Source organism: Lipotes vexillifer, unplaced genomic scaffold, assembly GCF_000442215.2.
Source record: "Lipotes vexillifer unplaced genomic scaffold, Lipotes_vexillifer_v1.1 scaffold454, whole genome shotgun sequence".
NCBI classification, from domain to species: Eukaryota; Metazoa; Chordata; class Mammalia; order Artiodactyla; family Lipotidae; genus Lipotes; species Lipotes vexillifer.
In genome coordinates this window covers 1,283,428-1,298,584 of record NW_006779481.1, presented here as the reverse complement: position 1 = coordinate 1,298,584, position 15,157 = coordinate 1,283,428, and positions in this window count along the sequence as shown.

The following is a 15,157-nucleotide window of genomic DNA, read 5'->3' as shown; positions in this document are numbered from 1 at the left end:
ATTTTTAAAGCCATTGCTCATCCCTGAGACTGAGGGCATGCAGTATATAAACCGGATTACTCAGCACTTAGGTTCAGTCAACCAGCCCTCTGTGTACTTGTTTAAAATCTTCCCCTGTTGTCCTCTTACTCAAATTATTTAACCCCTTATTCAGCTTCTCCCGCAATGCTTCTGAAATGGTTCTCCTGAAAATCACCGTTTCTTTCATTTTTGCCTCTCGGAAGCATCTTGTACGAGTGATAATTCATTGATGCCTATTTGTTCTTTCAGTCATTCAGTGAGGTCTGATGTAGCCCCCTCTTTGATCCAGGCACTCTGAGGGACACAAAGACAAAGACAAAGACAAATAAACTCCAATCCCTTCTTTCAAGGAGCTCAGTGTGATGAAGGACTGTTATATTACATTGTGATTGGTTATATGAAAGAGGTCTTTACAGAAATGTGATGGGAACTCTAAAGACATACCCTGCTCAGCTTGGTTGGGGAAGGGGAGAATGCCAGAAAATGCTGGCAAGAGACGGTCACTCTTGCTAATGCTTCAAGGGCACATACTAATTATCTGTGCATAAGAGAGTGTGTTGTTGTATTCAGAAGAGTTCCTTGAGTACACAGTTTGCGTGGGACTTTATATTATAGTTGAGGCTGAAGAGATACTCAGAGACGAGACATGGGAAGCCTTAGGTGCCAAGTTTTAACTTTAACCCAAAGGTAATTGGAGCCACACAGGGGTCTTCTTCCACGTAGGATTTTAAGCATATTTGTGATATTCAGATGCACATTTCAGACCAATCACTCTGACAGCAGTATGGAGGCTCTAGAAAAGGAAGACAGAAGGATCAGAAAGACTGGGAGCCTGTTGCCAGGAACCAGGAGAAAAATGGCGAGTCCTTAACTTACATGGAGAGGAAAGGATAGAGTTTTAAAATGGAACCAGGACGACTCAGTGATGAATTGGATTGGGAGTAAACAATGAAGGAATGGTTGGATCTGGAATGAAGCCTAGGTTTCTGATATCTTCCCTAAGATTCCCTTCTCTAGGGCCACCATGGGAGGCACTAGAGGGCAGGAATTAATAGTATAGGCTTTGGAGCATGAACAATATGGTTTTAAAAGTTGGCTGTACTATACATTAATATGCTAATTTGGGGGGAAATTTCTTAACCCTTTTCAGCTTCAATTTCCTGATAGGTAAGATGGAAGTGATATACCACATAACTCATAGCAAAGTGTACATAATAAATGTTCAATAAACACTAGCTGTTTACTATTACTGTTATCATTATCGTTCTAATTTATTTTTGCCAAATAAAGTAAGGCATTATTGAAGATGATTGTATTATACACATAAAACATTGAAAACTGCAACTATTATAATTCAAAAATTGCAAAAAACTAACATGACTCTTCTACTTAAACAATTTAGAATTCTCAAGAAGTTTTAGCTAATGTATTTTCTTCTTTCTCTAAACTTAACTTTAAGTGGCTGAGACAGTTTGTATTGCTTTATTGCTCTTGGAACTCAAAGATGGCATTCTCATTTTTAAAAAGTGATCTTGCTGCAACTAAATATCTGAAAATTTCACTTGAGACATTGTTAGGGTTTTGAAAACAAATATATTGATTTTAAAAATTATCTCAAATTTACAGACAAATTTCAAGTTCAGTACACAGAATTTTTTCTTTTTTCCATACTTTAATATCTTAGTGTGTATTTCCTACAAACAAGGACATTCTTCAACAAAACCACAATACAACCATGGAAAGCAGGAAATTAACATCGGTTCACTACTACCATCTACTCTTCGGTTCCACCCATTGTCCTCATCATGTTCTCCATAGCAACAGGATGCAGTTCAGGATCATGCATTGCACCCAGTTGTCAAGTCTCTTTCGTCTCCTTCACTCTGAAAGAGTTCTTCAGTCTTTGCTTGACTTTCATGCCATTGAGCTAAGATTACCAGTTAATTATTTTGTAGAACTCCTCTCCATTTGCATTTATCTGATATTTGCTCATGATGAGATTCAGGTTATGCATCTAATCATATATATGATTCCTCTTGGCAGGAATATCAACAGAAGTGATTCTGCTTTCTTATTGCATCCAATCAAGTGACTCAAGATTCCATTTGTACCATTACTGATGGCATTTACTTAATTAAGATGGTGTCTGCCAGGCTTCTTTGCTGTAAAATTACAACTTTTGCCTTTGAGGTTAATAAACATGTTGCAGGGATGTACCCTGAAACTGTGCAAACACCTCACTCCTCATCAAACTTTCAGTTTATTCATTTACTAATGTATATGAACTCAGTTTCCCATTTTATTCAATGCATCATAATCAGTTACTATTATTAATTTTGATGCACAGAATGTCCTAACTTTGGCCAGTGAGAGTCCCATCAACTTGGTTCTGTGCCTTATACCATTTTCCCATCATTCTTTGAGCATTTCCTTGCTTTCTGCCTCGACACAATGTTCCATATTCCAGTCTGTGCTTTCCTGCCCAGCCCTGGATTTAGCCGCTTCTTCATGGAGCCCTGGTTCCTGTCAGTGGAGAATGGATTTAGGATGGATTTAGAGACCAAGACCTGGGGCACTAGTTGTGTTCACTGGGGAGTCACTGGTTCCAGACCCTGAGGTGGACACCTAGGGAATGTAGAATATAAATACACTCACATATACACAGATATATACTTACATTTATTTTTTTATCTATTTATATTTATTTTGATATCTATTTGATATATTCATTATATATTTATATTTATCTTGATATCTATCTATATATTGAAAACCATGAGTTTACATGGGTACTTATAATTTCTTTCTTTTTTTTTTTGAGGCTGGAACAACACAAGCTTTATTCAATGGCCAAAGAATGGAGAAGTGGGCACCTAGTTCACAAATCAACTTCTCCATGTATTTATAATTTTTTTTTTTTTGCGGTACGCGGGCCTCTCACTGCCACGGCCCCTGCCGTTTCGGAGCACAGGCTTCAGACGCGCAGGCCCAGCAGCCACGGCTCACGGGCCCAGCCGCTGCGCGACACGGGGGATCCTCCCGGACCGGGGCACGAACCTGTGTCCCCCGCATCGGCAGGCGGACTCTCAACCACTGTGCCACCAGGGAAGCCCTGTATTTATAATTTTAATCCAATACTACTAAGTTCAGTTTTCTCCCCCTCCATATTTGTAATTCCCTTTTCTGACAGTGGCTCCCATTATCCTTAATATATTATATATTTGATCAATTGCCCTGCATGTAACCAGTCTCCCACTGTAGCCACTCCGACTTTCTATGCCAGGCTGCGCCTCTGCGGGGATGCCCTCATCCTGCTGCTCAGGCTCAATGACTTATGTTGGGCCCCACCTTGTATGGGCACCCTCTTCACCCATCCACCTCCAGTTCTCCATGCGGTGCTGTCCTCCCTCTGCAGAAATGTCCATAAGCCCATCTGGCCTCCAGCACCCAACTCTGGGCCATCATGTCTCCCTCACCTGGCACAGACATCACCCTGCTCTGTCCCATCTTAGGCGTTAGGACCGAACAGGTCAGGAAGAGAAGGAAAGGAAGGGAGAAAGAGGCAGAAGGGAAGGTCATCATTATCATTAACATCATTGTATTTCTTTCTATCTTGGTTACCAGTGAGTTCTTTCCTGGCTTATCTTCTTCCTTGTATCCGTCTACTCTGGGCATTTCCCAAAGTTCTGCTTCAGCAGGCAACAGGGGAACAACTCAGAGCTTGGACTAAGTTATCTGCATTACTGCTTTCTGGCTCTGAGACTTTGGCAAGGTTCTTATCCTCTTTGTGCATCTGTCTCTCTATCTGAAAAAGTGAAAATAATAATGGTACCTAGTTATAGACCCATCTTTCCAATTCTGGGCACACATTTCCAGATGAATGGGCTCACATCAGCTCAAATGCAAAATGTGAAAATCAGCTCATTTTTCCCTTACAAAGCATCTTCATCTTCCTGAATTTCCTATTTCTGTAAATATATACATTCATTCTACAAGCATTTATTGAGTGCTTACTATGCAGCAAGCGTGGTGGCTAAGGATCCAGATGTAAAAAGCAAGGTCTTTGCCCCCAAGATGCTTACAATCAAGTGAGGAAGGTAGTGTGATAAGCACCCTGATGGAGTTAAAATGGTTGCACCTTTTCTCCTCTAGGAAGAGTACCACGTTCCACCTTTCTAACAGGAGGACCATACAAGAGTTAGCTGGATGGGGAAGAGGGAAACGGCCTTCTAGGCAGAGTGAGTAGTATGGCCAAAATGCCAGAGAGATAACACAACAGAGCACATTCCGAGGCTATGGACTTGAGAACTAGGTCAAGAGAGGCCATGGGGAGGGATGAGGATGGAGTGAGAGGTGACAGGGTTCAGGGGGCACTGCTAAGGGCTTACTCACTGGTTCTCCTATACCCTTTGTCTCAAATGCCCTTCCTCTTCCCACTTGACTCGTCCAAATCCTATCCATTCTTGTTGGCTTTCTCCTTGAAACCTTTTCTTATCTGATCCTTAAGCAACTTCCCTTTCCTCTGAACTTTTCTGGAAATGACTATACTACACTGTATTTTATATGATGACGATAATAATGTCTTATATATGTAGAGTAATTACAGTTTTCAAAAACATTTTACCTTTATCCTAAAGTTTGATCTGCATACTAGAACAAGTGTTATTTCTTTTACAGCTACCTGACCCATTAAAATAACCATTGCTTGTGCCCTGCCCCTCTAAGTAGATTGAGAACTCCTTCAATTCAGCAGTTTTGCCTTTGTCTTATTTATATCTCTCACGATGCCTACCAGAAAGCCTCATAGAGAATTCGTGCTCAAGACATGTATTGTCTTAATATTGATGTGAATTTTATTGAATTCATTAGCATTGTAGTGTTTTTAGCTAGCATGGCATAAATTGTCTTATATATGCTCAGAAATGACTTGTAAGTGGTGTAACTAAGAAATGGCAGCACTGGAAGTACAGTATGTCAGGGCTCTGTTCTATGAACCATCTAGTGCCCTCAACTGAGAGAAAAAAACACGCATTACTTTTAAAAACTTTAGGGACCCTTTTGAACTCATCTTTGGTGATATGGCTCCAAATGGCCTGGCACCTTACACTTTGCTTGCTGGCTGGCTTACTGGGTAGTTACTAGTAGCCTGGGTCAATAAAACTAATAGGAAACAGGAGTTTAATCCTGATAATCTAATTAATTGCTGCAACTCAAAAAAGGAAGGCTGGTAATCGCCCTTTTATTTCCTATAACCTCCTCTCTCTCTAGCTCCATCCCTACTCACCCTTAGGAGTACTTCCCTATGAGATTCTCAGCCGAGTCTTAAAACCTAGATGTCTGAATAACTAGTTTCACTACCTAGATATCTTCTATCCTTCTAACCTGCAATGTGTTGAATTATTGAACTGTTTGAATTGGTTCCTTTTAAACCTGTGTTCTGTGTTATATGTTTGTGTTATGTGTTCTGTGTTATATGTTTGCCCTTACAAGCTCCCAGGGTTAGGTTGGGGAAAGATGTCTGTGCCTTGTGAACTGGAAAGATGCAGTGAACTTGGAAAATTGAGTTCAATCACTGATGTATTAGGTTTATTGAGAATCTCCCCTAAGAAGGGCCCCTGATGTAGCTGAGAGCACTAAACAATATAACATTGAAAAGAGGGAAAACAGGGATGAAAACTACAGGGGTAAAATTTTGAAATCTGTAAGAAAAATTAAAGGTGGTAATAAGAAAAAGCCAATGGACAATTCAAATGTGGTAGAAAGCTGGGCATCCCAAGTCTTCAAACAAAGACAAATATTGGAAGAAGTGTAATGTACTAGGAAGATATAGGTATAAGTTTTGAAATCACTCAGGTCTAGAGTCAAATCTCACCTCTACTGCTCGATAGCTGGGTGACAGATCCATGACTTCTCTGAGTCCTAGTTTCTGCATCTATAAATTGTGGGTGATTGTGGCGCGCTGGTAAATATTTAACAACTGGATCATACAAACAAACGAACAAACATCTCAATTTTCAGGTTTTGCCCATTGCCATAGAGTAAATACTTCCACCACAGCTGATATCAAGCTGCCTATTTAATGTCACTGAACATAGGGTCAGGAAGAAATGCATAATAGCACACCATCATATAGTATTCCCACCTTACTTCAAGAGCATAGGCGATATTAAAATGTAGGCAAATAATTAGAAAGGGATGTTTTTGAGTATTACCTATACTTTAAAATATAATTTTAAATTGTAAGTTTATATAATTTTTAATAATGGCTGTTTAATAACCAGTTTGCAAAATTCCAGAATATTTCACACCTAGCTCGTACAAGCTTGGTTCAGGCATATGTTTCGGTGCTTCTAGCTGTGAGTTCAGTGTTGATGAATTTACAATACGTATTACATAAAAGTGTCTTTAAACAAAAGCAAGTGTAAAACAAAGTTATGTATTGATCAGCTGATGAAACTGTTGTGAACAGAGGCTCACAGGAACCCAGCCCTGTGTTTCTCATAGGAGCGATGATTCACACTGAGTTTATAGAACATCACTCCAGTGAGTAACAAGAAGCAAGTGTATCTACCTTTTCAGGGATGGTTTGATTGAGATAGTTCTTCACTTAGCATGATGCCTGCACACAGTAAGAAAGCCCTAAGAGGTCCCTTCTCTTCCGCAGCTCGCCTTCCCTGTCTGGGGAGTGCTGTGCTAAACCAGGCAGGCTAGCTCAGACGCTACCATCAGTTATGAAATGTACAAACAGCAAGTATTGTTATTGTTGGATGCTCGGCTCCCTCAGGGAGGTGTTTTGGAAATTGTGATCATCCATCAATTTGCAGTCCACGAGATGCCTTTGAACTACACAAAGAAATGTGTTAACATTGACAACACAAAAGAACTACATTCAGTCAGGAAGTTTGCCCTCCCCACCAGGGTTCTCTCTGGCTGATGATTGCCAGTGTCATATTTTTTCAAGCTGCTTTCCTTAAAGGAAACTGGAGGCTTTTCCTGTCCCACAGGTCAGCATCCTTACAGTAAAATCTTCCACCTCTCATTCTCTGTCCAGACTTACTTTGTCACCTATGGGTTGAATCCTCAGCAATGCTTAGTCCTTTATTTCTTCCAATGGCCATGTGCCTTGTCATGTGATGCCCGTTACACCCCTGCACACGCTGCTGACTCGCTCGAAGTTGGAGTTTTTCCAGTAATGGTTAGGATGGGCATTACTTAGCCCATGTTCTTTTTCTCATGAAAAATGACAACATGGGGCTCCCCTGGTGGCGCAGTGGTTGAGAGTCCGCCTGCCGATGCAGGGGATACGGGTTCGTGCCCCGGTCTGGGAAGATCCCACATGCCGCGGAGCGGCTGGGCCCGTGAGCCATGGCCGTTGAGCCTTCGCATCCGGAGCCTGTGCTCCGCAACGGGAGAGGCCACAACAGTGAGACGCCCGCGTACCGCAAAAAAAAAAAAAAAAAAAAAAGACAACATGTCAGATTGTGCTACTTCTTGCTTAAGTCCTTGAAAGGTTTCCCATTACTCTTATCCTAAAACTTGCCCTCCTTACCCTGGAACACAGACCCTGTATGACCCGTCCCTCCCTAACTTTCCAATGTCGTCACTTGCTCTCTCCTTGTCTATCTTGCTTCATCATATTGGCCTTCTCGGTGCTCCTTGAACTTCCAAGCCTGTTCCCTCAGCGGCTTGGTGTTTCACGCTCCTGCTGCCTGGTCTGCAGCTGCCCAAGTTCTTCCTCCAGCCACTCCTGTCAGTTACATCTTAGCCCAAATCACCTGTCTGGAAGTTGTCTGTGACCACCCAGTCTGAAGAGCCCTGGCAGACATGCAATCACTTTGTCTCTTCTTTACTTTTGTCCTGTGTCACTATGTGAAATTATCATGCTTTATGGGCTAAGTTGTGTCCCCCCAAATTCATGTTGAAGTCCTAACCCCTAATACCTCAGGAGATGACTGTATTTGGAGGTGAGGCCTTTAAAGAGGCCTTAAGATACCTTTCACATTTATGCATTCTATGTACACATCCCTAAAAGCCCCAGAAATAGATTACGTGTATGAATCAGTGTTCATTGCAGAAGATGGAGGATGTTAACTTTTTGCCAAATTATGATACCCTTGAAACTTTTTTTCCCTTTTGTTGGAAAAAGGAGATTAACATAATAAAAATTTCATCGATGATTAGAAAAAGAGGTGATTAAGGTAGAACGAGGCCCTTAGGGTGGGCCCTAACTCAGTATGACTGCTGTCCTTAAAAGAAGAGATTAGGACACAGATAGATACACAGAGAAATGACCATGTGAATATACAGTGAGAAGGCAAGCCAAAGAAACAATCAACCCTACTGACACCTTGATCTCCGACTTCTATCCTCTGTAGAGAAAGGGGTTGCAGGGGGGATAAATTTCTGTTAAGTCACCCAGTCTGTGATATTTTGTTATGGCAGCCCTAGCAAACTAATGCTCCTCGTTTGTTTTCTTTTTTCCTTTTCTTACTAGATTGGAAGTTCCATGAAAGCAGGAACCATATCTGTGTTATTCACCCTTCTATTCTTAGTGCCTGCAACAATTCCTGGCACCTAAAGGGCTCTCTATAAATATTTTTAAATGATTGAATCATGCAGCCAGGAACCTGAGACTTTGGTGTTCAAGTTATCTCTGGCTAGGCCAATAGATTCATTACTCATTAATTAAAAAACAAACAAAACTCTTGCCTAAAGAATTGCTTCAAGACTCAAGTCACGAGCCCCAGTGCTTAGACCTTCTCACCCCATATTTTTCACAATTCCATTTGATTAATTCTCCGGCTCTTCAACACCCTCTCTACTCAGTTCTTCTGTTTGTTTCTAGACACTTCTCTAGCCTGCATCTTTCTCCGCTGACGCCCTGCATGCCCGGGTCTGGGAAGCTGGTACTGCAGGTGGCTTCCCTTACCTGAGTCCTGCCACAAAACCCCTCAGCTTCTGTGTCCCCAGCACCAGTGAGAGGAGGTGGCCCACACACAGGGAAATGCCAAGTTCAGAAAGACTTGGAGAAAAAGTGTGATCTCATGCTCACCTTGTTTCCTAAGAGATGGAATGTTATTGTTGACAGCTCAGATCTCACCAGCAGTCTCCTAAGCGGGTTCGTTCATTCTGCTAACATTCTCTGTGCCCTATTACCTGCCAGGCCCTAGGTGAGGCTCCAGGAACACCACCAGCTTTATGCTGGTTACTCTGTTTGTCCTCCAGCCCCCCCTCCCACCAGATCTCTGCTCTACACGTGGCAGGTGGACCTCCGCTACCCACATCTCCCTGGGTGCCCAGTGGCAGCTTTCTGGCTGAGTTCAGCCAGTGGTGGCACGAGAAAGCAGGAAGAGAGAGATGTCAGAGATGTTGACTCCCCATCCTAGTTTCCAGCTCCCATAAGGCAGCTTTTCCATCCACCCCCTCCCACTGGCCTCTGGTTACAGCCCAGAGGGCTAACAGCTTCCCATGCTTGCTGGCCTCTGGGTGCCTTACCATCCAGTTTGACCTTATAGTCCTGCCCAGGCCTCTGAAAACAGTCCTTCGGTTGAAGTTTCTTCCACTCAAACATCTACTAGTGACTTGTTTCCTGCCTGGACTCTGAAACACACTTTACATAATTCTTAAACTACAGTGTTTAGGAATGATGTAACTTTTCTCTCCTCATGCTACAGCGGATTCGGGGATAATCCAGGATGTGGTCCTCAGGCTCGTCGCTGAGGTGATTAGTTCTGAGGGACCACCCTGCACCCTAGTAGATCCTGGTGCGTGACCCCGCTGTTGGGTTGTCCTGCCATCTTTCACCATTGTGGACACTGCTGCCCCTGGTCCAGGTGAAGCAAGTACAGGGTTGGTAGAAAGAGAATTAGGGGGCAGAAATCACATGTGCCTTGGATGGATGTGGCCCAGCAATAAGGAAGGGGGCCCAAGAGAAGCTGAGTTGCATCATGGCTATTTGGTAGAGACGCTTGCAGAGTTAGACTCTGCTGTGTTAACAGAACTGGAAGAGTTCTTGGTTTCCCCAAATGGTGCATTTGCTTATAGTCTACCTTTCTGTACCTCAGAGAAATTCTGGTGGTTTAATTTATTACAATAACTCATGCTTGGAATCAGAATGTTGCTGGGGGTGGTTATAATATTTGTAAGATTTTTAATAGGCCGTCTGCTTTATTTTTTATAATGCTGCTGGTGGTGGGCATGTCTGGTTGAATGTCAGTGCTATTTTTATGGCTCTTGAGATGTGGGATGACATAAGCTTAAGCAGAAGAGCAGCTGGGGAAGACAGAGTTACACAGGAAAGACAAAGAGGGAGAGAAGGTCTGACAAAGTGGGGCACAGACCCCGAGAAGATGCCGTCAGCCAAGCTCCTATGAGTGCACAAACTCTGAGAGACAATCTTGTGTGTGTTGTGCATCCTAAGTGCCTCTTTTATAGTTTGGAAAAATTAGTACAGTCTGATCTATCTGATCTGATATCTTTATAAATTATATTTTTCCAGAATGAAGTACTACCTAAAACTTAACTCGAAGCTTTTATATCTTAATTTGCAAAGAGATACTATAACATAGATATAGGTTATGTGTGTGTGTGTGTGTGTGTATACACACACACACACACACACACACATATGAGTTTGTTAAATTAACCTTTGTTAAGTGGAGCACAGGGTGTCGGATGGTGAACCGACAACAGAGTTCAACAGACCACAAGAGAACTTGAAATAGAGAGGTTTATTATTCACAGGTTCTGGGGGGCAGTATATGGCACACCTGAAGGGGCCACACAGGGAGGTCAAGGCAGGGTACAGACAGAGAGAAAGAAACAGGACCTGGGGTACATGCTTTTATCAGGGTCCACACGTGGAGTGCTTTAGGGGTCCCTGGGCTATGGCCAGATCAGTCAATTCAAGCCAAAAAGAGGGAGGTTTTGGTAAGCCCCCTGGGGGAGTCTTATCTAAGGGATGCATAAGGCATACAAGCACTGGGAGGCAGGAGAGACTGTTGATCACAAGGGCTGAAGCCATATATTGGGGACTTACATTTGCTTGTGACTCTGGGCTGCTATTCAGGACATGCACCTGTATGAGGGGCTAGTGTCAAGTTACGGTCCCTGCGTGGCAAACAAAATGGTTGCTGAGGCAACACCACCATCAAGAAGCTTAGCTAAATTCTCGACAAAATAACATATAAATAGAACATTATGTGGAACATATAAATATTACATCCTTTTTTGTAATCATAGCGACTACTGGGGTTTGAGGAGGCTTACAAGAAACTCATAGGATGATGTGAGGATAAATCCAGGAAGATGTGACATATTACCAACACAAGCTCGGTAGTGCTTACAGAAAAGGGCATTTACACTGTACTCTTAATACTTATCTTTATTATGAAAGTGTTTTCAAAGTAAAATGATCCTCATTACAATGATTGCTTCCAGGGATCAAGAATGAATAATTATATTTTCATATAAAAATCAGCAAAACATAATAACAATACATAAAATAATTCTAACTGGCTAACAGTACATCATTCCATTTCTGACAGAGATGCTCAAGCGCTGAATTGTCTTAACAAGTAAAGGTTTTGTCACCTATTCTATTTCTCACGGCAAGTTGAAAAAAATCAAATCCCCAAACTAACCACCTTCCCCTTGCATGACACCAAATGGCTATGGAGGTAACTGATCATGTGGATAAAGAGGTGATGAAAATCATGAGCTTAGAGGCTTTATGAAACTCTGGGAAATCAAACTTGGAGGGCGTTTTCCATGTTTAAATTAATGAAGCTCTAAGTTCCAGAATCACCACATAACTGTTCCTATTACAGAGCTAATTTCTCTTTGGCAACTAATCTTTAAAAACCCCTAATTTTTAAGAGCAGTTTTACAATGACAGTTTTAAAAAAGTACTGTAGATCCAAAAGAAAAAAAGATGTCTTTACAAAATCTAATTTTTCACTTAACATAGAAATCATAGCAACAGCTGTTGTTCCCTGGTTTCCAGGCCATGCAACATATACTGAAACAGGAAGCCAAGCTTTCACGGACTTGTGTTAAGGAAAACAGGCTCACGTGGGCACAATACTTTTTAGGAAAAATGGAATCAGGCATAGAAGGAAGTACGGTACACAACTGATCCAAAGGCTATTGGGAAACTGATAGCAGACAAGTGACAATATTCTGGCTTCCTTTTACTAAGAGTCCCAGGAGACTTAAAGGAATGTGAGTGAAAGATAAACAAGACAGATCCTAGGCTAGTGGTCCCCTCCCATTGCTTGCTGGGCAATCTTGAGACTGTCTAGTCTTGTGGAGACACCATATGATGGGCCATCTGCCTGCAGAGACTTTGATCGGATGGGGTCTCAGCTTGTGGCCATTTGGTAATGTGCTCCTTTCAAAGGCTTCAGGTTGAACTGATGTTGGAAAGACTAAAGTTCTCCTTTGGGTGTCTATAGATCTTATTAACAGTTACTTATGATGTTTTACGTTCTCTAACACAATTTTCTCCATAAAACCCAGCATCAGGTATGCTCCCTCTGAGCGCATGTTAGAGGCGTTCCAACAGCATAGAGTGGACCAGTGAACAGGCCTCCTCGGCATCTACTGAACGCCCCCTAGGGGACGGGAGGGGACCATGCATACAAAAGCAAACCACAGGGCCTTTTTCTGGCCTATTATTAATGAAGAATTAAAATGTGGCCACAGAGAACCAGTGCTAATTACTATCTGGTAATTTGATAATGGTACAATTTCATTTAACCAAGAGAAACTTATCCCTACTCTGGGAACAACAATAACTTCATTTAAAAAAATATCTTGCTGCATTTTGCGTGAACTGTTTGTGACTGACAGTACTCCTTCCATGGACAGCACACAAGTGCAGACTTTGATCCCATTTGATTCTTCTTATTTTTAACATTGGGAACATTTCAGGGCTACTAATATTTATCTACAAAGCAGGGCAGGAATGAGCCAAAGACAAAGTAAAAAAAGTAAGCTAATTAGAACCTTAAGATCTCGAATAGCACACGAAATGTAAACATTTAACCTCTTACTTCCAAAGGATTTCTTGAAACCTCTTTGGACATAATGATATCATCACACATACTGATAAAGAGAATTATTTAATACCTTCAGAATTATTCTGTATACTTTTCATACTTCAAATTAAGAAAAAAATACTCAAATATTCAGGCAACTTTGGCATTAACATCTCCAAGAAGGGGACAAAGATAACTACCAATGCAAAAATCATGAATAGATTGGGAACAATCACGGGTGTCCATAAAGTTCTCTTGGAAGAGCTCTTTTGTAAAGACTCAGGTAACTTGGAATGAAATGTGATTTTTTTTTTACTTTGGCCCAGATAAATGAGGTTGAAAAATAGAGTGGAAGATTCAGGCCCTTTCTACCCAAGGTGCAAGCATTTAGTTTGCTTAAATTCAAACGCTATCCAATACTCAGAACGGAAAGTTTGGTAATAGAACTGGACATTTTGAGGCTTACCCACCATTTTGGCTAAAGGTGACCCGATTTTATCCCACTAAAGAGTTATTTCTCTCGTCCAATTGCTTGTTTTCTTTGGAGAGCCTATCTTTTTTCCTAGTTCATCTTTGTTAGATGCCTGTTTCATTATCTAATGGTACCTCAGGATACCATCTGTCTAGCAGCCTAGCAGGAGCTGGATGTTAATAAAATCCTGGGGTGAAGCAGAAATCATGCTCATTTTTTCCAACACTTAGTTTAATAATCCAAAGTAGTTGCTCCCCCACTCTCAACATTTGTATCACTTAGTTTGGAAATGGGAACTACTTAGATGCTGACTTTAGGGCCTCCATGACCTTAGCTCTGAGACAAAGAGGCTGAAGGAGTCTACTACTCTCAGCTGTCGGGGGGCCATGAACAGGAAGTGGGGAAGGAGGTGGGAAGTTTCTGTTGCACATGGCAGATGGTTCTCATGAAAAGAATATGGATAAGGACCAGCCAGTGATATTTTGGTTTTATCACGTTTTTTTGAGAAACATACAGGTACATACATAGATCACACATTTTTATATCATTTATTGACCCAAGGCCAAATTCTACTTGATTTTCTACAGTTTTCTCCCTCTAATCAATCTACAAAAGCTACAGAATTGGAGAATAAGATATTACCTTTTCTAGACTCCTTCCTACATACCTCTTTGTACCTTGGGAAGGTTTGAATATGACAAGGACAGGCTAAGTTAATCAATGGGAAACAACACTCTTACTAAACCTACAGTTTACTTTACAAAATCCACTTCCAAAGCTATGGCTTGGCACAGGTAGAAGACAGGCTATCTCACATATTTTCCTCTCAGCCCTATCAGGCCACCATGGAGAGCAGTAGACAAGATATATTATTCTTCATCTCAAAAGCCCTACAAACACCATTCTGATTAGTCAAAAAGAACTCTTTGCCTTAAAATGTAAAATGAAATAAAAATCCACAGATACATAGAGGACTGCGTTAAGTTACTGCCATTGGTCAGAGAGGCTCTGAGAATTCTCAATCCTTCTAAGTGACTTTTGGGAAAAACAAAAGATTGTTCAGATGTCTTTGCTAAGGACAGACTTAATTTCCTCCATTTCATGCAAATCTTCTAAACCTTTAATTTACAAGCTGATATTCTGAAATTATTTTTCTGTGCTAAAAGTGTCAGATGATCCAAAGTTGAACACACTGTGGTTCTCTGGTTTATTTCACCCATCAGGGGACTTGCTGCAGACACTAAAGCAAGGCACGAGTCATTCTTCTGTTCCATATTTTAGCTGATAAGAAACTTTCACCTTCTCAAAAATTTTCAGCTATAACATGCATGCTGTTTACTTTTTATATATCTGCACTTTAGCAGACGTTCAGATGACTTAACAAGTATATTTGGTATTTAATGATTGGTCTTACAAACACGACCATCCACAAATTACACTCCTAGACATATCCCTGTTCTGTGAAATAAAATAATAAGGCTTTACAAGAAGAGTTAGTTATACTGTTTCTTCAATAAACAAGCAGACATATTTCCAAGGCTCTTCAATCATTACTATGGACCATACCAAAAACACACTATTTTATAAATAGGTGGGGAAAGAGGTAACATTACAGCGTGAGGTT